General features: G+C 35.3%; 1 long non-coding RNA gene across 4 annotated transcripts in view; it reads left to right on the plus strand.

Annotated features, from left to right (window-relative positions):
* The window catches only part of LOC106038630 (uncharacterized), a 201598-nt gene that overhangs the window by 152235 nt on the left and 25578 nt on the right, over window positions 1-23785 (plus strand). For all 4 annotated transcript variants that reach the window (XR_010831306.1, XR_010831307.1, XR_010831305.1 and 1 more), the window contains 8 exons: window positions 9982-10224; window positions 15216-15312; window positions 15754-15895; window positions 17292-17391; window positions 18146-18327; window positions 18858-18940; window positions 19530-19660; window positions 20216-20325. This is a non-coding gene — a long non-coding RNA (uncharacterized lncRNA). The remainder of the gene's footprint in view (window positions 1-9981; window positions 10225-15215; window positions 15313-15753; window positions 15896-17291; window positions 17392-18145; window positions 18328-18857; window positions 18941-19529; window positions 19661-20215; window positions 20326-23785) is intronic.

Here is a 23785-nt window from a genome sequence, read left to right on the forward strand (position 1 = left end):
GCTGGCATACACTGCCTTGAGCATATGACTGCTAAGATTCATGGCAAGACATGGAGTTTGCAGCTACCCATTTCTGGAATACCTCATAAACCTTAGAAAAATATTAAGTATTAAACAGTAAATTTATCATAGTATGTTGAATCAGTCATATGTCGAAATTTCTCAGAGACTTCACTTTGTCTCATCTCTGAATTTTGCTAGAAATATAAAGGAGTTACTTGGGACCTGTGGTATGCGTTGTAGGAAGGATGCCTTGTTGGGTATGTATTTTTAGCAACACACAATGATGGAGTGTCCTCTGAGAGTTTGTCTTGGGAGCCAGAGCTCCTGGGATGTGACCAGAAGGGTGCTCTGGGAGCAGTCAAAACTTCCCCTGAACTTAAGTGGCTGCAGGAAGAGTTTAGGTTCAGAAAACGTCCCAAAATGGCCAAAACGGAGGTAGGAGTTTTCGGTCCAGTTGGTGATTACAAACTGTTATACAAATGAAATTTTAACAAAGGCTATGGAACAGTTTTTCACACATAGGAAAAAAAATGTTTAGCTTGTGACGTTTTTTTTTTTTTGTGTGTGTGTATAACACCATGAAGCATTAAGAGGATCTTTTAAAAATCGGCAAAGCACTTCATCTTCAACTATACAATGGATTTCTAGCAGTACTGTTTAAATAAGCGGAAAGTTATGCAAGTGTGGAAAATGATGCAGATGCTAAAAACTCGGTTTTCTATTCTGCATTCAGTAATATATCCATATCTACTGTGTAGGTTGTCTGCTGATAGAAATCATTTATTAATGGAAGTACTTTGGCTATGATAGATCAACAACAGTGTCTGCATATCAGCCACTCTGCCGCAGCTTTCTAGCAACCCTGGGCTCTGTTTTCTTTAAATAAATAAAAGGCAACAAACTCTCCTATGGAGCAGGAGACTCCTCCATATGATGTAGGGCATGGTGTAGGATGTGGAACTGGTTTACTGATTCACCTCGTCCTCCTGTTCAGGGAGGGTCTTTTAAGCCCAGTTTAGGTCTTTTCAAGCCCAGCCCATTACAATGTGCACCCCTCAGACAGGGAGGGAAGCAAGGAAAGGTGTGCAGAAACAGGTCTGCCTGTTCCTTGCTAACAGCGGATCAGCTAAGACAATATATACCACTGTGTTTAGCATGCAGGACATAGAGCGCGTGGCACTGGAAGTCAAATGTTAATACAAACATGATTAATCCCTTTCTGCTTGAAAAGTGAACTGAAAAGGTGGCTGTCTTTTTAGCTACACTCAAAAGGAGCATTGCTCTTTGAGAAACACCGTGACTTTTGTTGTTATGAAAGTAATAATATGGAAGACCTGTATTTTTGCAAAAAATACTTTTTAATTTTTAATTTATTAAGTGGCACATCTGATGAAGCACCAGAAGGCTGGGAACAGCATTGTCTCTACAACTTTTCATCTTGCTGGTGCTTCGTCAGCCTGGAATATATAAAGATTTACATATATTTTCCCAAGAACTTGCTATTTCTCTGACAAGTGTTGAAATAGCAGTTGATATCTTTAATAAGAAAATGAAGCCAAGGAATAGCATATGAGTAAATTATGACAGCCATTAATTTCATTCTAGTTTATTTTAAAACAAAACAAACAAACAAAAACAACCAACAACACATCAACAAAAAGAACTATTCATGAATTCGAATTCAAAAAAACTGACCTGATTATAGAATTAATCCCTCTCTGGAATCAGGTATTAGAAATTATTCATGATCAGCCAGTACCAATTCAGATGACCACTCCTAAAAGTGCGTAAAGAATTCTGGAAATGAGAAAAATAACTTAATCGCTGATACACTGGTTTATGAAACAATTTCTGGGCACAGTTGTTTTTTCCTCTGCAGAGAATGGCTAATGTTTTTTTACTAGGCTTTCAAGGTGTTTATTTGTTTGTTTTTGTTTTTTGAGTTGATATTTTTATTTGCTATAAATTCAGGGGGAAACTCTAACAGTTACTATTGATTATTCATATGCATTGACTCATATACAATGCTCGTACTCTTTGTTCATATTCTCCTGTCTTCTGCCTAGTTAGATCACTGTGGATTTATTCAAAATCTTTTTAATTCTTCAGCTACCTGAAAAAAAATGGGTCACCTACACATTTTTTCAGTTCACTGCACTATTTCTATAAAGTAGTTAAAAGAAATAATGAGAACAGCATCTATTCAGGTAGTTTAACATTGAAATTTTCAGTTGTTTAACTTCATCAGTGTTAAATGGACTTAAAACATCTATGTGGGGTACTTCAGTTTGACATAGGCCATCTTTACCAAGAAATGATGGTTTAAAGTGAGAAAAGGATAATTTGTAATGAGAAATGAGAAAATATGTTGGAGATTTTTAAATGTTTCTGCTTTTTTTTTTTTTGAGCAGGGGTGTGAAGTAGTTGGAAAATCTATTCATATTAGGCATGTTTTGTATCTTACTAGAAAATTCATCTGCATCTGATCAAATAATATGTCTCAAAATCACGTGATGTTGAAGTGCTTGTTACAGAGCTTGCTCTAGCCCATATTAGTCATCATGCCTCGGAAAGGGATAATTATGCAACCTTTCCTCACAATTGTGGTAAAAACGATAAGTTTGTTTTTTTCTCAGTCCATTGGAAATGTACATAATCTTGACCAGTAATATTGATCTGTGATGGGTTAGAAAGATGGGATTAATAATTTGAAACAACAAGAAATATCAAAAAATATTCTTGGTTAGTACCTGAGGAAAAGCCAGATTCTGCATTTGTTCACATACGAATCTGTGCATTTGTGTAACCTGATGAAGAGACATAGATCCTGAAGGGTATAAGAGCACTAGATACTGAAAAGACACATTTAAGAACCTGAAAGTTGGACATACCTGAATTTTACAAAGACTTGGCTTGGAAGATTTTGGGACTGGCAACTTGACTTTTCATGGATATCTAGAACAGTAGAGTATTTGGGGGGACTTGGAGGAAAGCAATTCTCTACAGTCATAGGCCATGTTCTGGCCTCATAGCTGATATGGCCTTAGAAAGGAGACAGGACAAGACTTTCATGGTGCCTGAATAAACTGGTCATCTATTTTTTCACCAAACTCGAAATTGGTGGAACTGTTAAAATCATTATGCTCCTTGTGGATATTTTATGGAAAATTCTAGTTCTTGAGAATTCAGAGAAAGGCTTGGAAGTGACAGAATTGTTTTGGGGAGTAAGAAATAAATTTAGGCTCCCTAAGCATGATTTCTGGAGATCCAACTGATTTTTTTTTTTTTGATTTCAACAGCAAACCAGGGAATGATGTTGAGACATGATTGCATGAACCAACTAATGCCTAAATGATGATCTCAATGACATACTGAAGACTGTTAACAGCTAGATTTCTAGTATTCAGTGGTTCAGTTGGAATCTTTGTAGACTATCACAGAAGTTTCTGTTCAGATTTTGAAAGCAGGCTAGGTTTTGAAACCACTAGTGAATTACTATAGCTCATTACATTTATTTTCTAAATGATGTAAGCTAAGTAAATGTGTGACAGAGTTTCCAACTGACAAATTGAGCCACAACTTGGTACACTTCCAAGTGGTCAGAGGGGCAGGGTGTATATCACTGAGCAACTTTATTTAATTACAGTTTTTAATTCTATTTAAGATCACATTACATTTTTAAATGATGATGTCCTTGCTCTGATCTGACCCTTTTATTCTTAAATTATTGCAAAGCAGTAATTTTTAATAATCATACAAAGAATAGCCAAATTTTTTTTTTCATCATCAACACTTGTTGAGCCATTTGTGTATCCAATTCATGCAACTTTTCCAGGTCAGTTTGGATCAATACAATAGGCCTCATTTTGATCTCTTCTACATGGATCTAATACCCACATACATATTTGTCAAGGAGTGAAAAAAGTGAAAGTTTGTAAAAAGATAGTGAAAGCTTTTTTTTTCTTTTTTTGAAACTAATTTAAATTTACCTGTAAAATTGTGAGTAGAGCAAGATAACTTTTATGGATCAAAATGGTATAGTGATAGCATATTTTTATGGGATTTTTCACACGAAGTCGCCTTCTTTTCTGCCCTCCAAGACAAGCATATATGCTATTGCTGCTCCAAGGGCCTGTGTCCCTAATTAGTTATAGCTGTGACTAAACTATCTGCAAGATGTGATCTAGTTATGACTGAGGGGCTGCCCCATCTAACTGCGATAGCTCACTTTCATTCTAAATCAGTCTTCTCTCTTCAGGTTACTGTTCCTTGTGCAAAAGACAAAAAAAAAAAAAAAGAGAGAGATTCTGGACACTGTCAATGCAGGCTTAATCTTAAATTGAAATTGTGAGTCATTCTGTTGGTGTAGCCTCTATTCTTGCCTTCAAAAGAACAACTCTTTCCTTGTAGAAATATCCTTCTGAAAACATTCTCAAATGCTTGTCTCATGAAGAAAGTTTCCCTTTGCAACTACCAGATTCACTAAGGAAAACAGAATTAACCCCAAGAAAATCCATAATTTCCCTCAAATTCGCTTGTATCTTTTATCACCATCCTGTTGGATGTAGATGATCTTAACCTACTGTTAACTGATACTTAACTGTTCTATAGTTCACTGGACACAAATGATAAAATTTGCATGATTCTGAGAATACGTATTTTGCTCAGAATATAGAATATGTATAGAATATATATAGAGAGAATCTATATAGAATATAGATTGCTTTTTCTTCCTTTTCTCCTCATCCTTTGGTGAAAATTCCTAGCAAAATGGATATGACATTCAGTGTATGAATGTCTCAATTTAACAAAAAGCATTTCCTTGAGCTAAAAATAGCTAAATTAACCAAAATATGTAAATGAGGATCTGCTAAGATGGTTTGTATTAGATTCAGCTTAGCACTACTCTAAAGCAGTAACCATAAAGGTGAAAAGTGAGACCCATTAGGAAAAAGAAAATGAAATCTGACAGATTGAGGCTAAAATTTTTTAATGTTTGCAAAACATTGAAAATTTATAAAACATTATTTCAGGTGGCACAGTTCAACTGGAACTGTTAGAAGCCATAATGTATTTTGTATTCAATGAGTTTCAAATATTTGAGTCCTATATTATCACATTTATCTCTACGTGTAACACCTTATTCCAAAGTGTCTACCTGGTGAGATGGTTATGAAATTTATTTTTTGGATATCGTTTTATTCAATGATGCATGATAGTGTATTCTCTTGGGAAAGTTATAATTTAATTGCTAATACTATTTGCCTGAATTATTCATTTGCTGTGTTACTGCAATGATTTGGGGGCAAAGGTGATAATGCTTAGCTATATTTCTAGGAGTTCTTAAAAATAATTGGATTAGATATCATGTGCTGAGAACCTACTTATTATTCTTAACAGGTCGGGACTTATTTAAGTGTTTTAATCAAATGGTAAATGATGTATTTCTCAGACTACTTTCAGTCCTGGTTTTTGAATCACAATTTGTAAGCACTAAAGCACAAGCCTTTTCATTAGGCAAAACAAATTTTTGTAGCATTTTGTCTTTCTCATTTCACACAGTAGGAAATAAAAACCAGACATTAATGTTAGAGGCAAGCCATGCTATGCCATCTAAATAAATACACAGAATTAGCACATCGGTAAACTAATGTGATTATAATTAATCTCATACACCTGCAGAATGTCTTCTCCAAATCACTCTTAATTGATTGCCGTTGATATTTTTCTGAATTGCTAATAGAAATACAGCTTTTAGTGAGGAAAACAGTCTGGTTTATATTTTCATTAGACTTCCTGTGTCCGTATTGTACTGCACCTGCCTACTCCCAAAATGCTTGTTATATCTGTCATATACTTTTATGAGGATGGGAGCAGTGTTCTGGCAAGCGAACTTGACTCATATTGTGTTCAGATATAAAACATGAAGACCCACCTGTGATTGCAAAGGTAGTAAGTCTAATTTGATTAGTACTCCAGTGACATGGCATATTATGAATGTCATTTGTCATTTCTCATAAGTACTCATGAAAGAATCATTTTCAGAGAAGGCATAACTGAAGCCTGTGAACATATTCAGCACCTTTCACGCTATGGGAAATAGTACTATATCACGATCAATGCTGGCTTTAAAACATAAAGAAACAGGAAAAGCAACAAACAGAAAATTCTACCTTTCAAAATAAGTGAAAGATCTTCCCTTGATTTCAGTGGGAGTATGATTTTCTCAAAATTTGAGTAACTAAGTCTCAGGAATTAAAACAAAAAACAAACAAACAAACAAAAAAAAACCAAAAAAAACCACACACAATTTTAAATCTTAAAACTCTGTTGTTAAACAACTAGGACTTATTTTCTAAAAATGCTCTATCTTTCCATGAGTTGCTAAGCAACTGGGTTTGAAGAAAAAAGCCAGATCCTCAGCTTGTGTGAACTGGAGGGAGATAAATACACACACACGTGCACACACATTTTTCAAAGGGTTGAGGATATGCATGAAGTTGGTGTCTATTTCAGGGACGTTTGTTTGTGTGCACAAAAGTAAGTGGATAAGTAATTTTACAGAGATGGCAAAAATTACATCTTCTGACATTGTCAGTACAATAAGAAAAGTATCTTCTCATGGTAAATTACAAAGGTCTGAAGTTTTTCATTCTCAAGCATCCTGCTGGAATGTGATTGAAACTATTTGTTTTCATCTTTTTAGTTTTTAAGAGTATTGTTATGTAAACAATGCTGAAAGGATTTATTAAAAAACTATGAAAAAATAGGGGAAGAAGCAGAGGATAAAAAAGTCCTCTTTCATTTTTTTTAGAATATTCTCTCCATTGTCAAAAAACAGTATTCAGGAAAGTGGTACGATAATGCTAGTCTGCCCCCAGAGTGAGAGAGTGATCAATATTTGTTTTGTTACTTACGTGATTAATTTCATAGCATAATTGTGATCTTTCCTATTGCTGTAGCTGGGAAGACAGAGCACTAATATAAAAACAAACCAGGAATATATTTCATCTAAAATCATGGAACCAACCTACAGAACAGAGTTGCACTTTGCAAAGCAGCATAAGGCAATTGTCTTCCAAAATCCATTAAATACAAGTGTACTTTTTGACACCAAACAGTCTTTAGTTTCACTAGTAAATTCTTCAGAATTTCTGCCACTGGACATTTATGATAATATGAGATTTTCAGGGAAATCTGGATTCTTATTCACAGTAACTCAAAATAGTTTAAACAGTTATAATAGTGTATTATGTATATTTCTTCATTCATGATAACAATTGACAGTCATTATACTTGGATTTCCCTATTTTAGAATTAAATTTATACAGCGAGGTCATTGTATTCTTTTTTCTGCATTTTTCTCATCCTGAAGTTGTTAACATGTTGCTCTGTTAAGAGATTAAATAAGAATAACTTTTTTTTTTTCTAGAAAAGTTCTGTTCTGCTTTTACATAAATAACTTGCCTTACAGGTAACTCACTGGAAAAACCAAAAATAAGTATTCACCAGAGCTGGTTGCTCTAAACTGGATGAAGGGTTATGATAAAAGAGGGAATGAGGAAAAGTTTCTAGTCTTTTTCAGTATAATAAATACTGTTTGGTGAATTCATCCTACAAGCATTATATATAATATGCAGTGGTGCTGAATTAGAGTTGCTTTGACAGATAATTTGCAGGCGGCACAAATGGAAAGATAAAGATGTGCTAGCTGGTACTTGGGATAAACAGTGATAGCTGCGGTATCGCCAGCAGCTGGGCGTTCCCTCTGTGAGGGCATTCCTGGGTGGATTCATTCTTCCCTGTTTGCATCAGGTATTTTGCAAGAAGCGTACCTAAAATTTAAGGGAACAAGCAGACTCAGGTGAAGAAAAAGCAAACAGTAATATAAATATAATGCTGGTATTCAGTTCATCTTCCTATGAAGATGTTTCACTGGCAGCGAAACAACCTTTGTTCTTCAAAGTAGACCTCACTCAATTTTTGTTTATTTTTTAGTAGATTATACTACCTATTATCTGGAGATTATTTTACTTTTTGAAACCGTGTGCCTTGCATTTTAATCATCACCTACTATCTACTGCTTTGAATGTTTTTAAGCTTGTTCAATCCATTAAAGCATAAAGTGTGTTAATAAATTCTAGTCACTGATTGATATTAAATGACATATGTAGCAAGCAGTCCATCTGTCTGTTGTATCGTTCCATGCCTTTTTTCATGTTACCATTACAAATTCTGTAATAAATAGTCAGATCGCTTTGAGTGACATGTGGGATCTTTATTGGGCAAGACATTTCAAGTACATCTGTCTTTTGACTGGCTTATAGATGACAGTTCTAACAACAGCTATTACCTTCAAAAAGGCTGCATTTGAAGTATTCACTATATTCCTGCCACCCCTTTTATTTTATTTTTTTTTGGTGCATATTGCTGACATTTCTCTCTTTTTCTTTTTTTTTTTTAATTCAGACTATTCATGTATGATGATTATTTTATCCCTATTATGCTGAATCAGGCCATCATCTACCATAATCTCTCTCTCTCTCTTTGAATCTTAATCACGGTCTCTTTTGCATAATCCTGTTGCTGTTCTCCATTTGCCTTTGTCACTTTTGCCATTTCATCTTGCTAGGCATACCTTCCTCATTACTTGTGAACTTTCTGGCTTCTATCATAAACAATGCTCTCAAGACTGTCAAATATGTCATGCTGCTGCTAATGTTCTACTCATATGCTTTCCTCAGAGCTTCACTTTGCTTTGTTTTCATATCTGTTGGCTTGGTATATTTATGCTATGAGATTTTCTTCTTTCTTTTGGGTTTCCCAAAGGGAATAGAAAAATGAAAACTTCCACCGTGAAAGAACGTTTGATGTGTCTAATCCACGTGGCATTGCTGAGAGCCACAAGATGCTGTGGGTGCTAATTGTTGTCTCAAGTTGCTGTGAAAATCGCATGCACTTGCTGTTGTTGAATCTGGTGGCTACCAGTCATTTGAGGTTACTTTTTCTTTTCCATTTAGTATTGAGTGAGACATTCTTTATCAAGACAGAAACTCCTGTTCCCTCAGTTACTCTTCTGTCCATCAGTCTCTCCCACTTAGCTCATCTTCGCTGTTGTTAGTATTTTGTGTTTTGGGTGGCTGCAGCTGTTGTCTATGTCTTACCTCTAGTTCACTATTTCTGGAAGGTGGAAACTAGCAAGGAATCATACTGCTGAGATGAGAATGAAACATGATTTGAAATGACAATAATCCTCTCTTACGGTGTACACTTGTAAACCAAACTTCAACACTGCTTCTGAGGATCTGCTGGATTAATTTCCTCTGTCTGCATGAGCAAAGGTCCTGGTGTCTACACAGAAAAGTAAGAGAAATGCCTCCAGCTTTGGTGGCTCTAACCAGAGTGCCCTGCTCTGTCACTCCTTCCACAGCTTTTGCTGTGTTGTCCTAAGTTTGGAGGTAGCATATCCAGGCAAGGAGGTGTCTTTTGAAATCTTATGAATGCTACAGAAAATTACAATAGTACCTGAAGATCTTTCTGAAGAAATGGCACCTATTTTTTAATTTTATTTTACAAGTTTCTGTTACGCTTCCCTTACACAATAAGTAAATTTTGCATGAAAGGTGAACGATAACGATTAAAAAATCACTCTATCATATATAAATCAAAGTTTAATTAAAAACGATTCTATTTTTGATACTGGGAGGTAAAAATGTAGTCCTTACCATTTCCCTTTTCTATGTTAGCACATTTAGTCCAAAAGCGCAGAATGGTAAGTTTTAGTGAGTAACTTGTAGTGTGATGTATTATGTTCTGAGGTTTTGGTTCACTGCTCTAAGTATTAATATTTCATTATTGCAACACTTTATTTTCAAGCCTTGTGGAGAATGCAGCATAATACATTTTTAATTTTTTTCAGACGGACTCTTCCAATATGCATAGGAGTTTTAATAGTGCATGTGTTTTCTTCTATTTCAGAGAAACTCTGGACTGGTGGATTGGATGGCTGAAGGGGCCAAGCAGCAGTTGAAAGCTTTCCACCTGAGCGCCTGATTCAAATGCTCCACTGAAAGCTATTGCTCCTGGCAGGCTTTGCAGCATCCTATAGGAAATGGATCTGGGACTTTCATTCAGTACCTGATGGGGAAGTGCCTGGGCAAGCCCCTACCATGTCAGTGAGATGAAATGATCTCCTTTCATTGCAACTGAAATCAGGGACAGGTGAGCTACCAGCAGTGTCCTGCTCTGGGCCACTTTGGCAATGTTAAGCATTTATGGTGGAGATTTTGGGGTTAGCCAGTCTCTTAACAACAAACACTATTTTTGTGGTCTTTCCACAGTTATGTCATACAATATTGCCATATGCAATTAAATGGATACAAAGAAACCAAAGGAATTCTGAAAGCTTTAAAAAAAACTTATGCCAAAATGCCTAGGACTCATCTCAAAATATAAAGCAGGAAATGCTGAAAGATTTCAGCTTTAACCATTGCTTCCATTTTTTTCTCTCCGTAAAACAAAGGGAAACTCTTGTGTTTACAAGTCATAACATATGTTTAAGTAAAAACAAACAAACAAAAAGGTAGGAGGGATGAACCAAATCACATTTTAAATTAAATCCAAGGAGTTCTAGTTCAAGGTAACATAATTTACTCAATCTCCAGATCAATATCAGAAGTGGAAGCTGAGGTTTAACCTCTGGCAAGCCCCCCTATTTTGTGTAGAACTTTACAACACAAAATCTCCCAGCTCTGTGTGTATGCAGGCGCACACATATACATTTGTTAACGCTGGAAGAAAACAGAAATGGCAAAACACAAAAGATGGAATGAAAACAAAGCCAAAATATTCTGTTAATCAAAATGCTCAGTTTATCTGTTCTCTCAAAACTTCCAGCTATGATTTTCTTAAAATTAAATACAAAATTATATTTAAACATAAAACTAAATTTAAATTTTAATGCATATGCAAAAAGAAAATAATGAGGATAGTTGACATGGGATAATTAAGGGTACAACAATGTTTCTTTTCTAGTATATAGTGCTGCTCAAAAGTGATTTATTCCTTTGGCTACTAAATACAAAACCTAAAGCATCTTTATTAAGCATGATTCAGAGAGTGTTTTGGTTGTTGTTGTTGTTGGCCATTTCATCAAAGGAAAATACAAGCCTTAATTTTTTTTTCTGTATGTTTTTGTTTGACCGAAAGAAAATACACACCTTCACTACAATTATTTTGTTATTTAGAATATTATTATTTTTGGTCCAACTGGAGTATTGTACTTTAAGAAGTTTAAGAAAACTAGAGTATTGTATTTTAAGAAGTCTAAGAAAAATGGTTGAAGATACAACTGAAGGGGCAAACTTTCAAAACTTTCGTAGGAACAAATTGATATTCCTATCCCTCTTAAATGGTTTATGTTTAGCGGACATTTAAATACTGAAAAAAAATAAAAGATCCCCAATATCATGCCTTAGCATGCCTACCAGTCTGATGAGGGGAAAACGTCACTGGCAGGTGGATTGCAGTAGGTAAAAATCCTCACAGACTGGAACCTGCAATGCAGATTTCTGATGTTCAGCATGAAGCGCTTTAGCCAGAGAGCGGTAGGGTATGAGAGGGTTACAGCATTCTAGTCTATTCCCTTTCATTCAAATTTTTTTCTGAACCAAATGTGTTGATGAATGTGGCTAGAATTAGCAGATAGTCTTATAATGATAGATAACATATTTTCCAGACAAAATGTTTTTCATAATAATTAAAACAATGTCATCTTCTGGAAATACCGAGTTCAAGTAGAAACTATTTATTTTGCATGTAAAACAATCAAGGTATTCTATGTGATGTGAACCAGACAAAGTATAAACCTAGCTACAGAGATTGCTGCAATGCTTACAAATATCAGGAAAAGGGGAGAAACAAAAGGTGAAAAATGAAAAGAAAAGAAAATAGAACAGATTGATAGTCTTCTGACTTATCAGGGAATATTGCTTAGTGGGTGGAAGTTATAAATAAGAAGCGCAATGAAGTTGTAGAGCAGCCAGTTTAATTTAAGCCTAGAAAAAGCTTGGATGAATAAATTGGAAATAAATAACAGAGAAAAACAGGTGTGGAGGTGTGTGGGATGTTATGACTGTATGAATATTTGGCAAGTTAACAATGCAGGAGGAGCTTTTTCAAGCATCATACCATGAAGTTTCAGGGCAGTAAAGGCAACATCAAACAAGATAAGATTAGGACTGAAAAATCTGAGGTGAATTACGAAGTCAACATAATTCTTCCTTCCTAAAACATCCAGGTGAAAAGGATCTGATAGCAGACCGCAGGCAGAAACATCTGGTTTTGGATGCAAGTAGGATGGAAAATTACAGAAAAGTCCTCCTGTTGACTACCTCCAAAAGCGTGGCACTTTTTCATGAGCAACTCTCATCCACCCTTTGTACCTGTGAGAATCTGTACTTTAAAAATTCATTTTGGTGTCACTGGTGAGAACACTTTCAAGCCAATAAATCCTTCTTGAGTCCAACTTGAGAAAACCAATCTTTATGATGAGGTGTGAGTGAGGGAAATAGCTACTTAGAATAACCCTCTCCACCAAAAAAAAGGCAAAAAACCTTTCGCTCTCATCTGTCATACCCAAGCATGCAGGACTCACTCTGGACACAGATGCATATTTAATAGCTTTGGAAGAGGTATTATCACAGGTTCAGAGTGGGCAGGAATGCATAATTGTTTGTTACTGCAAAGCCTTGGCGCCCTGGGGTGCAATATGCAGTTGCCCGTGTCTACCACTGACAGTATTGTCTTTATGCAGGCAACAGCAGGATCCAAAATAATCTCATTCATTTCCCATTAATTTTTAAAGTGCAATTGCAATTAATTTACTCACTGGGAAAGCTAAAAATCATTTTCTGTGTGCAACGTCTTGATAACATTTTGGCTTTGGAGGTGACAACGAAAAATGTTTGGTATCTACATTGCTCACATAAGGAGACCAACTGAAGGAAAACTTGTCTGCTCTGTTCTTCTGGCTGCTCTTCACCTGTGAGCGTACCTGCTGCTGCACTGTAATTGCCTTATGTTAACTAGTAATGTGATTCAAAGGCAAGAAGAAGGGAAGAATGACACAAGCCTTGATGTCACCTGAACAAGGAAATGTATTATTTACAGATTGAACTAAAATCCTCTGCTGCTGATCATAGTGTTATTGCTCATACAGTGTGAATGTACATTGGTTCAAAAAGTAGTTGGTTGAACTTTTAGGGTAAGATTATCTGTATATATCAGTTGACTTTAATTCATTAACTTTTCCTAGTAAATTGGAACAACAAAAGTCATAAATACACTCCTTAATTTATCTTAACTTCACCTCCCTGCAGTATAAGACCTTCAAATTGCCACAAGCTTCTACTTAGAGCCATTCTGTGAAGGCACGAGAGATCTGATGGTCTGAAAAAGCAACAAAACCAGAGAAATTTTTGATTCTTAGGAATAGTTAGGTATCCGAAAGAACACTCTTTAGGCAATTCTTTGAAAAATCCACTTCTAAATCAGTAATAAATTAGGCTAAACTTTCTATGACTGTGATTACACAAGTCGCTAAAGGAAAAAAGACAGAGCACATCAAAAGCAATTTGAACAAATCCTCGGTACCGCTTGTTCTGCCATCCACTACAATCAATAAAAACCCTTCACTGACGTTAATGGTTTGGGATTGAGGCCTGTGAAGTGAACAGCTCTATCCTGATGATGGACTCACCAAGATGTCAGGCATTTTGAGCCAAAATAGAACAAAACAGCCAAACAACTGATTTGCGAAAGGGTAGAATGGTAGAAGTCCGTTTGAAAAACTTTGTATTGTATTGTAAAGTATTGTATTGTATTGTTTTTGTTTTGCTTTGTTTTTTAGTATTGGTATTTAGTTATGGAGGATTAATTTTAAAATATATATTTCTCAGGTCTAAAAGCTCTGTGCTAAGTATGTTTTGTCATGAATAACATATGACTTGCTGTAGGTGGATTAGATTCAATTCGTTAAGTAATTCAGTGGCATAAGCCCATCTATTAGCCTCGCAAAATTCTTATGTTGCTGGATCAAAAAATTAACTTGAAAAAAAAATGTTTAGGCCTTTGTGACCTGAATTAAGTATTTAATTAAAACTCATACCACTCATTAAAAAATAATCAATACATTTAAAAAAAGGATAATGCCTTGTTTAATTATGACTTCTAAAGAAGGATATACACACATTAGTGAAATAATTTTCTCCTATTTTTAACTTGTGTTTCTTTTACTGCCATGTCCTGATCCACACTTGATCATACTTGATATTCACTAGCAAAATTGCCACATCAATTAACTCACTGTTAAGGAAAGATTTCTTTGGCAGTGTTATTCATGCAAAAATATGTAATGAAATTTGAGATTTTTTTATTTGTCTAAGATTATGTAATTAGTGCAGTGCAGCAGGAGAACCGCTCCTAAAATGGGAAAGGATAAAGGTATGCATATTATTTATTTTCCCCATTTTTAAGTTTTAAAAATAAGGTTACCATTCTCTGAGGAAAAAAAAAGTTAACATCTAACATTTTTTAGAACTATTTTAGAAGTAGTGCTTTACTACTTACTTTGAAATAATTATTTTGCGTGGAGTTTTGCGACTGTCTTCAGATACAGGAATGGCAAAATTATTTTCAACATAGTGTATAATGAGAAGAAAGAAAACTGCAATGCTGGATTTTTTTAAATTTCCCCCCCCTTCCTTTAGGACAAACAGATGTCTGAGTCAGACATTGATATCTGGTTATGGAATCCTCATTAGTTTTAGGAATCCATAGAAAAAATAGATTTAAAAACAGATAATTGTGATTGACAGTATTAAACATAAGGGAACTCTGGCCAGTTGCTGAAATTATGTCAGAAAGCTGCACAGCACTTTTCCCAGTTTACCAATGCCAGTCAGTGTGTTACTGATCAGCAAAGTGCTTGCTGAATTGGTGCTAAAGAGTACAGCTATAGCTGGTGCAGACTGCCAGAGCTTCAGAGGTTTCTGTGGAAGTTCAAGGACTTGGACCATCTCATGAATAAAGAAACATTACTATAACTTCTATTAAATGCATCTTTTCACTGCTAATCACCTGTTTTATGTAAGTCTCATGAAAAATTTCAGTCATGGTTTATCTGCACGTCTCATCATTTTTATTCATTCCAGGTTCACGGGAGGTAATCATTCAAGAAAGAAGCTATCAATAATATTTATGAAAAATGGAGCCTAATGGTTGTTGGATGCCATTTTATAACATGAGCAGGTATAAATGAAAGTGCATACTGTGCAGGCTTCTTGAAGAAGGTGCTTAGTCTGATCCCAAATACTTTATCTGATTGTATTAACTCGTGAAATAAATCAAATTCTGTTTAGTGCATCTCTTGCTAGTTTCTTTCCTTATTCTTACTTTTGCTCTAAGTGCAGCTTTTTTTGTTTCTTTTGTTTTTAAGAATTCTGCCTCTTAAAATGGTTGTCTTTCTGATAATACACCAACAAAAACAGTAACAAAACTTTGGGGCAACTTTATATTCAGATGACTAACTATTTATGTGTATAAAAGAAGAAAAAGTCACAGAGTCATTCAGTACAGCTACTATACACAAAAAAATAAATACATTTTAAATTCATTTAGTTAATACAGTCTGCTCCAGCAGAAGGATCCAGGGCACAATTGTCTTTCCTTACTGAAGCCTGGATTTTGCAGCTTGTGTCTGCCTCGTGGAACCAGGGAAGACTTCCCAGGCATGGTCTGACTCCATGCTGGAACAAGGTCAAGTCTAACAAGTCAGATTCTCTTGAGAGCAGGCTGAACACTCTTTTTGGAAATATCCTGGTCTAAAGTTAAGGTAAGAATTTACTTAATTGGAGTTTCCTGTTAGCTCATGAGTAACGTGGGAGATAAAAACAGTCCTTTTAAACTATTCTAAATATAGTAATATTTAGTGTGCAAAATAAATCATTCAGAAACACTATTCAAGTCATATTCTTGTAAATCAATAAATGGGGCTGTTTGCATGTTAACTGGACTTTGACTTTCTTCAGTCACTATGGCACTACTCAATCTAAGGATCATTTACTGTGATAATAGCAATACTTTCATGCAGAAAAGCCATGCATCAAAAAAGCTGAATACCTTTTAAATGTGTCAGGGCTTAAAATAAGTTCTTATATAACAAGGATCTTGAGATAATCCAAATTTAGAGTCAAGAAGGGATAATAAAGGTAGAATAGAATAAGGGCAGAATAGTTAGAAACAAGGAGAGGAAAGTAACAATGAAAGTAGCAGTTCTGGGGGAAAACTCACTGATAACGCATAAACATTGCTGAAGCAACTTTTGGGGCCTTTTAGAGCTAATCCTCTGTGTTATAACACAACAGTTCTAAAATATTTAGACAAGGTGCCTTGTAATCTTGATTTCTCATAAAACACTCATTATACAATCTACAATATTGCTGTAGATTTTATAATATATAAATCATAATAAAATTCTAAATTTTATATTTATTAAATATAATTATATAAATTATAAATAAATTATATAATTCACTTCTGAGTGAAACGTAACTTGTGCATTAGGGTGCCACTACATTATTTTAATTCAGAAATATTTGTGTCAGTAGAGCAGGAGAAAAAAAAAGTTATTGGGTTATATCGTCTTTGTAAATTCCTCAGAATGGTGCGATAGGTAGGAAATCTGCTCTCAAGTGATTTGAAGTGTTTGTTTCTCTATCGTGCGAATCGCCAAGCATTACAGATGGGAGACTGGAGACCACTCCCTGTAATTTTCGTCCTACTCCTCACCTTGTAAAGAGCTAACATAGGAAGCACCTTCTAATATTAGTAACTACCAGAAGGTGTGTTCGGTGCTTTGGTAGACTACATAACAATAAGAAGAAAGGGCTCCGTCCATAAAGAAGGATGCATTATGGATATCATCTGGAAATTGCTCTGGCAATAGAGATGCAAACCACAAAAAATGCAGTTAGCTTTTCTAATTATAAAAAGTTTGTTAAACATTAACCTTTATAAATAAAAAAAATATATATATTACGCAGCTGGCATATGATAGCACCCCAATAATAGTTCAGACTGTCATGACTCTAATTAGGTCTGTTCCAGTACTTGTCATATATAAATTCAGCAAAAGTATGTGATGACTAGTCAGAGCATTTAATAAACCATTTATAATGAATTTGTATTAAGGAAGATGAGAGAACTTAATTTTATGCAATATTTTTAAGTCCTTTCTTTGCAGGCAATCATAGAACCGTTCTTCAAAGCGTCCAAAGTCACTGAAAGATGACGAAAATATGAAGACTGTAAGCAGATTGATTTCTGAAGGTCTGATAATGGTTTACAAGTTGTTTTTTGTTTGTTTGTTTTACTCAAATTTCAATTTTGCAAGATTTGTAGAATGCAGACTATGATACTGCTCTGCTTTTTTAACTATTTACACTACAAATTGTACTGGCAATCCCAAAGGCAGCTGGACAAGGAGTAGGCATCTTCTAACAATTAAAAATAATAATAAATCACATTTATAAAACGAATATAATCCTGAAGCAGATGAAAAAGTCTGTGTAGATTTGACTGTATCATACACATTAAAGTACAGAACTGGAAATCTGTTTTTGAAAGACTCAGTGCACTTAGAAATATCACTTAAATTTTTCTACCCTTTTCTTAATTTTATGTCTTTTTTCTTAAACACATTTTTTATGATAAGGTTCACATATTCATTTATATGATATTAAAAGATTATTTTTGTAAAAAAAAAAAAAAAAAAAAAAATGCAATAAAGTTTTGGAGAAAATAAAATAGCCCGTGCTACTTATGGGGGAAAAAAGAAGTTCATTGGCTAATGATAGTCAATGTGTCCCTGGGGGTGTTTAAGGAAAGGTTGGATGTGGTACTTAGGGACATGGTTTAGTGAGTAATATCAGTGGTAGGGGGGTGGTTGGACCAGATGATCTTGGAGGTAGGTTTTTTCCAACCTTTATGATTCTATGATAGATATCATAATAAATAAATAAGAGGATGTAAGCTCTCAGATATCATTTGAGATACCAATATTGTTATTATATAATCCTGTTAGGCTTGCAGTATAGAAGAAGCTGAAAATGGGCATGAGAGAGAACAAGAGGAAATGCAACATGGTACTTTCAAAACTAATCAGTCGGGAGAATTATTGCAAACCTAGATCTCTACAGGGAGGAAACTGCACAGAAAGCAGTAACGACTGAAATGACCAGAGATGACAGTGTATATAAAAATGAGGTAAATACTAATAATACAGTACACGAGGAAAAAATGGAAGCACACCACATTATGGGTCAACAAATCCCCCAATCCCCATTTACGTGTAACCATCAAAAACATCTGAAAATGCCTTGTCAACAGATAGCAGTGATAAACAGAAAGATAAAACAGGATGTTTGGAAGTAATTCAGAAGTGAAAAAATAGAAAATTGATTGAAATTGTTAGAACAATTTTTTGGTAGTAGTATTAAAATCCTTTCTGTAGTATTAAAATTAATTGCATTACTTATTTTAGAAAAAAATACAAATTCGATTTTGGAACTTCAAAACATATTGAGTAAACAATGAAGTTCTTCTGGTTTTGATATTTTTAGCCTGGAACATTTCTGTTTAGAAATTATTTTTATTTAGGTAAATATTCTTATAAAAAAGAATATTTCTAACACAAAATGAATCTCTAAATATATGTACGTGAATGTGTGTGCGCTTTGTTTTTTTTTGTTTGTTTGTTTTAAATCACCAAATTACTGATATACTGAACGCCACAGTGACTCAGGAAGAAGGGAGACTGAATAATGTGCAGGATTCAAGCAGCAGCAGTATTTGTGTATAAGGATGACTCCTCAACAAGGTGATTGACTCTGATTCCATCTGTCCAGGGAGAACTCTTAACAAAAAAAACTAATAATAAAATGAGCATTGCATGAGGTATAATTACTGGTTAGAACAAAACAAAAAAACACCTTAGTTACTACCAGAACTGTCTTCCTATTTGGACAGATTTAAGGGCAGCCTATTAGATAGAAATGATGGGAAGAGAGGCTTTGTTACTGGGGGTTTTGAGGAAAGGCCACCAAGAGGCAAGCTTCATGCTTTGCACATGCAGGGGTAAAGTGATACAGGACAGTCAGTTTCCTCCTTCCCTCTACCCTGGTTTTTTCAGGGTCCCATATGTAAGTTGCCTGTGGAGCAGCACTGTGTACTCTCTCTGCACAAAACAGCATAAATCTGCTAGAGCAAAGTCAAAAATTAAGTGGTGTGAACCTGTGAACTCCTGGTTTTGCTTCCTTTAAGGCAGGTGCTGTGTTGAAAGCTGGTAGCAACTACCGAGCAATGTGAGGTGTACGTGCTTTGGCAAGACACTTTTTATTTTATAAATACCTTGAACAAAAGTTAGAGGGAAATCTGTTGTGACTTTTTTTCCTCCCCTTTCCAAACAGCGTGTAAAAGACTGTTGTGGTTACCTCCCATGGATCTTTTCTATCTAGCTGTGGCTGCGGATGGCGGGGAGCATGGTGTCACCTTTCCTATCACAGGAAGAAGGACCAGGACATAAACTAACAGCTGCCAGGTATAGAAGTAGAGTCTAAGGACATGCTGAATTCAGTTTAGAATACAGGTATTGCTGTGCTTAAGAACTTACATAGATTCCTGCTTAATTTTCATTTTTTTTTTTTATATTTTTTTTTTCCTGGTTTGTTTTGTGTGACAAAGGTGTTGTAGTTTGAGACTGCCTGGTTCACTACAGTGAGTATTCAGATGTGAAAAACATATAGAAAAGCACTTTAAAACACAGGCAAAATATTTAGGAAAGAAAAGTTTTGTTTTTTTTTGGGGGGGGGGGTTATTTTTTGTAAGGTATTTCTTTCAGGTAGTGTCACAAAATAGAAAAATGGTCACTGAAAGAAACTGGCACATGCAAGGCTATTATTTACTTATCAAAGCTCTGTGCTCAGATTTCACTTGATGTTTTGAAAATCCACCCCCTTCTGCCTCGTTTGAAATTATCAAGTGCACTGAAGAGGAAGAAATGGATTTATTGTCAGTGATTGCTCAGAAACTAGGTGCTTCAGCAAATTCAGAGTTTCCCAGAGAAGTTTGAAATCATTCTGTCCATCTTCCACAGGGAAGGGCTGTGACCTAGACCTTGCATTAAAAGCTCTTCAAAAGGCAACAGCATCAAGCATGCTGTGGGAACAAATATTGTGATGCAGCTGAATGTCATTGGGAAGCAAGGTACTGTATATCAGCCCTACATAATGAATGCAAATTGTATTTTTAGGATCCAAATGGGAAAGCATAAAAGGCTACAAAAGCTTTAATTTATGATTTATTCATTTAAAGCTTCAGGCCATTAAGTACCCATTAAATAACTATTTTATATGCTGCTAAGTGCATCTCTATCGTCAGAATAAAAAGATTGTTTTAGTTCACCCTATATCAGATAAAACATTTTAATTGAGGGCATTTGTGATAACAAATTGACTGGAATTGGAAAGTAAATTAATGCTGAGTTCTGACAGCAGGACATCTTTGTGAATTTGCTTTTAGTGTTTGTGTGTGCATGAACAGTTACATTATATATGTGTTTATTTCTGTTTAGATTTCAGTTACAAAGATTCTACCCCAAATAAAATTTTTGATTTTCATTGCTCTGGTAGGGTTCCCTAGATTCATGTCTTTCCTACTCTTACTGTGGAGCTCAGATTCTCTCTTAAACATTTTGTAACGTTCTCTGACCTCCCTGCTAAGAGCCTCCATTATTTAGGATGTGTTCTGAAACTGGGGAGTAGAAACAAGTAGATTAGAAGAAATTGCATATTTTCCTTCCCAAGGATATTTCAGTGTTTTCTTTTATTTGAGAGAATGTGGAGTTTTAAAGCCTGCCTGCAGAATATCAAGATTTCAAAGAAAGTTCATTTAGAGATGTTGACATATTTTGGTTTGGCATTTTTGATTGAAATCAAGCATTGCATTCCTGGAACTGAAGTGGTTCATTTTCTTTTGTTCGTGAGCTGATCAGCATGCAGACGTATTTTATTGCCATTGTTGCCTGGCCTCCAATTTTCTTTGTGGTGCTGAGAAATACTCCTCCTAGGATGAAGTGACTGAAATACCTATATATATATACCTAGATCATGACCTACATGACTAAATCATCTGGTGTAACTTGAAACTCTTGCTTGCTTATACAGAAATGTCCAAATTCCCAGCAGGCAATATTCTAAGAAAATGCAGTTGAATTTCATTTATTTTTGAGCAAAAGACATTGTCCTGTTTAATACAATAAATTGTTGCAATTTGGATTTAAAACAACAACAACAAAACAAATGCAAGACCCAGTTTTCTGAAGAAAAAAACCTGACATTTGGAAAATATTTCCAAACATAATTTTTAGGTGAAATTATTTCCTTAAAGTTCTGAAATTGTATTTGATGTCAATTTATGCACCAGGAAAGGTCACCCTCTGTGTCTCAGGACTGCTGGATTGCTTCTGTAATGACTATTTCTCATTTATGGGAAGGTTCGCAACTGGGGGAAGGAGTAACCGAAAAGCAGAAGGGCTAAAAAGAAGCTTCTTAAAGCAATCTGTGGCCTGGAAAGACAAGTAAAGGGCAATCCTGCAGTTCCTTGCTCAGACATGCTAGCCAATTAAGCAATTACATTATCTTGGGCTTCTCTGAGTAGCTTTTTCTGCCAGCCCATCTGGTCTTCTCCTTACCTTCTACGAGATTTCTATTTGCAGCTCTTCCATCTTCCTGCTTGTTGCTTCTCCATCACTGTTTTCTACCTTCTGGCTCTGTCTTTCCCCTAGCTTCTTCTCTATTATCGATCACATAAGAGCAACTCGTTACTAAGAATTGCTAGACAAAAGGCCTTACTTTTTTATGCCTATTTTCTGTGATTATTCAGTATGCTGCAGAAATAAGCTTTTAAAATACGTCAGTTTTAAATGTGTTTTTAGTGACCCTTCTGCTTATCCATAGGTGGATAATTTTTCTAGCAGTTTTCAAATTCAGTACCTTAAAATGTTTTTCAACCTAATTCAAAGTGTGAAGCAAATGTATATTCTTTCTGTGAATTTGAAGTAGAATTATTGTTCATAGTGTGAAAGGGTATTTTCAAGAAAATGTTTGCCAGTTCCATTAAGTTATTGTATATTTTTTCAAGGATTCCATTAATCTGTATTTGTCAGTTATGTAGATAAGAAAATGACTTGGAAAGTGAAGGCATTTATCTAATCACAAAATAAATAAATAAGTAAATACATAGTGCAGTACTTCAGTTTGCCACAATTTTTTTGTTAAACTTGGAGATTTAGTTCAGATTCAATTAATGAAACTGTGAAATCTGGGAAACAGAGAGGGAAATATTGGGTGACAGAACACTGGAACAGGTTGCCCAGAGAAGTTGTGGAGTATCCTTCTCTGGAGATACTCAAAACCCACCCAGATGTCATCTTGCACAATGTACTGGAGGTGACCCTGCTCGGCAGAGGGGTTGGAGTAGACGATATTCAGAGGTCCCTTCCAACCTCGGCCATTCTGTGATTCTGTGAAATGTTGTGGAAGTGATAAATTGCAGTTTAATTATATTTTTAATTCGTATTAAGTTAAAGGGATTTTTTAATAGGATTTATTTAAGTTTTTGTTTTGTTTTGTTAATTTAACCGAAGATAGAATGTGTCACAGGAAAAACTGAAGGGTTTAAAGAAAGAGGAAGGGCTACCTTAAGAAGACATGAATGTGTTTTGTAACAGTGTCCCTCCAGCACTTTGCCAGATTGTCCTCTGTTATAGCAGATCCTAACACTCAGGAACAGCGATATGGATTTATGCACGTTTTCCATGTATCACAGAAAAGACTTTGCTCTTTTTTTTTTTCTTTACCAGATCTTTTGTTTCTGCACATAGAAAATCAATCTTATTTAATGCATCGGGAAACTCTCTCTCTTAAGACTCACTGCCTTTCACTTTGGGTTATCCTCTCAGCCAAATCCTGCGATATTGTAATTGATTTTAAAAGTCAGCAGCAAAAGTATTTGATCTTTGGGTGACAAACGGTCAAAGAGGAGCCCTCAGGATCAGTGTTAAACGTCAATGAAATTAGATTCATGCTAGGATAGGCAAGTTACAAAAATTCAAAACCAATTGTAACTGTGACAGTAATAAATGGAAACTCAGCAAAATGAAGCTATTAGTCAACAATGTGCAATCTCATAAATGTGAACAAATGATTATGGAGCAGCTCAGGCCTGAATTAAAACCGAACAAGCTGAAACAAGCAATATCACTGAGATGGGTAAAATACATTTATTCAAGATGATGTAACAACACTTACATTAGAATAAAAGCTGAAGTTTCAGCTGATATGTTCCAGATAATTTGGATGTCATCACTCAAAACAGGCAAAGGCACATGCATTCATCTCAAGCACTGTGTGCAGTTTTGGGTGCCATAATATAAGAAGGGTATAAAATTTTTAGTGTGTGTCCAAAGCAGGGCAACAAAAATGGTAAAGGACCTAGAGGGCAAGATGTATGAGGAACAGCTGAGGTCCTTTGGTTTGTTCAGACCAGGGAAGAGGAGACTGAGAGGAGGCCTCATGGCGGCCTGCAGCTCCCTCACGAGGGGAGCGGAGAGGCAGGACCTCCTCTGTTGACAGGGACAGGACCTGAGGGAACTGCTTGGACCTGA

Source organism: Anser cygnoides, chromosome 4, assembly GCF_040182565.1.
Source record: "Anser cygnoides isolate HZ-2024a breed goose chromosome 4, Taihu_goose_T2T_genome, whole genome shotgun sequence".
In the NCBI taxonomy this organism is placed as follows: Eukaryota; Metazoa; Chordata; class Aves; order Anseriformes; family Anatidae; genus Anser; species Anser cygnoides.